Source organism: Jaculus jaculus, unplaced genomic scaffold (assembly GCF_020740685.1).
Source record: "Jaculus jaculus isolate mJacJac1 unplaced genomic scaffold, mJacJac1.mat.Y.cur mat_scaffold_35_1_3033546_arrow_ctg1, whole genome shotgun sequence".
NCBI classification, from domain to species: Eukaryota; Metazoa; Chordata; class Mammalia; order Rodentia; family Dipodidae; genus Jaculus; species Jaculus jaculus.
The window spans coordinates 2,525,638-2,527,701 of NW_025423491.1; the positions used below are offsets into that span (position 1 = coordinate 2,525,638).

The following is a 2,064-nucleotide window of genomic DNA, read 5'->3' on the forward strand; positions in this document are numbered from 1 at the left end:
TTAATCTGCTCTGACGTTAGTCTTGGTAGGTGGTATGTGTCTAGGAATCCAACCATTTATTCTGTATTATTTAATATGGTGGAGTAGAGGTTTTGGAAGTATGCCCTGATGATTCTTCCAATTTCCTTGATGTCTGTTGTGATCTCTCCTTTTTCATTTCTGATTTTGTTAATTTGAGACTTTTCTTTTTTGTTTGACTAATTTGGCTATCTTTCTTAATGTGTTGAGATTTTTTTTTTCACCAATAGTTAATGGAGTCAAACCTATTCCAAGCCAGAAGCAAACACTATGACTCTATCTTCTTGCTCTCTAGAAAGTCAACAGGAGTGTGTTCCAGCACACAAGTGCTTTCATTGTTTGTCAGGGAGGCAAAAAGCATGTCCATTGTCCCCAAAGTTTCTAGCAGTTCTCTCTGGTAATCCATCTCTTTTTCTATATGTCCTTGAAGTACTAAAAACATTTTATCAACTACTTGTGACTGACCAATCACAGGCAGATATATATCAATAATTATTTCAGCAGCATTGATCAAACCAGGGGCAATCTTGGCTGAGACAGATTCCTTATCAAAAAATTAAGAACACGAGTAATTTCCTTTTCATCCTGACCTACCAGAGCATTTGCAAGGACTCCTCTTCGATTTAACTCCTTTATGATGGACACTGTAACCTCAGGTGTCTTTATTACACAGTTAGGCTCAAGGGCTCTGTCAAGAGCCTTTGAGATCCGAAAGTTTTCCAGATCCTTGTCATACCATTCTAGGTGCTTCTTTGTTGGCCTGTTGATAAAAATGTCATCCCAATGCTTCATATAATATTTTCCTTTAATAGAAGTTCGATATGCAGGCCTCCTTCTCCTTGGAAGAGAATCTTTCTTTGTTTCAAATTTCTGATGTTTAACATTCACTATCCCATTGGTCATCCAACAACAATTGGCTCATCTTCATGAGCAAGTGCAAGACTTAAACTTGAATCTGTGTAATCAATTGAAGCTGTGCACTACTTTGTAGGACACTGTGCTGTGAACTTTGACTTTCCTATCCATTGAGCGAGAGAGCAACCTCTGTCCTGAGCTGCTCAAACATAAACATGTCACAGTCCCTGTGATGATTTTTCAAAGACACAAGCAACTACCCTCCTTTGAACACATGTCCCAGACTTTAACATAATGAACTCCTGAAGATACCAGAAACCCTCCAGAGGGGAAAAGCAGGACACTGTCCACAGCCTGCCCATGCTTGACACAGAAAACATTTTTACTTGTTCACACATCAAACATCTTCACAGTATGATCGAATTGCCCTGTTACAAAGAGATCAGTTTACTAGCACATCCACACCACACATAGTCAGAATGTTCTTTGAATGTCAGAATCTCTTTGGCATTTGGAATATCCCATAATTTAACTGCATAATCGTCAGCCCCAGAGACCACATTGTATTTGTCAAATGTAAAGTCTACTGTGTGAACTGCTTTTGTATGGTCTTCAAACTGCCTGAGGGGAGCCCTCTCATGTATATCAAGAAGCTGAACTCTACCATCTTCACTACCAGCTACAAGCAATTGGACATCATGTCGAAAAGTAGCACAGTATGCTGTGTCTTTAAAATGGGAAAAGATTTTTATAGGTTCTTGGGAGTATTGGCCATAAATATGAGTTCTTGAGGAAACTGTGACCGCATAGTTATATGGAGGCTGGGGAGAAAAGTCTACTTTTGACACTGCACCAAATTCCTTAATATGTTCAGGAGTCTTATAGTTGTTCCAGTACAAAGTATCTTGAGTGACCTTTTCATCAAGTACAGGATATGTTTGAGTAGCTACAGGTATATAACTAGCCATGATTTCATATAATTGCATTGCTGTCCAGTGGCTGCAGGGGCATGCCAACTCCCAAGGACAATTTTCCGGTCTCGGCCAGCACTCTGTCCACCACACTGCTCTTGAAATCACTCCTCACTTGATTTTTTGAACTTAGCAAAGTTTTTTGCCCTCCCAATCAATTCCTTCTGTCTTATGTTCCAGATCAGAGGTTCTTTCTTTCACATGAGTAACTCTATTGGTA

The 2,064-nt window shown here is 39.5% G+C and overlaps 1 pseudogene; it reads right to left on the minus strand.

Annotated features, from left to right (window-relative positions):
- Positions 1 to 286: 286 nt before the first annotated feature.
- LOC123457297 lies at positions 287 to 1,841 on the minus strand (annotated as a pseudogene).
- Positions 1,842 to 2,064: the final 223 nt, after the last annotated feature.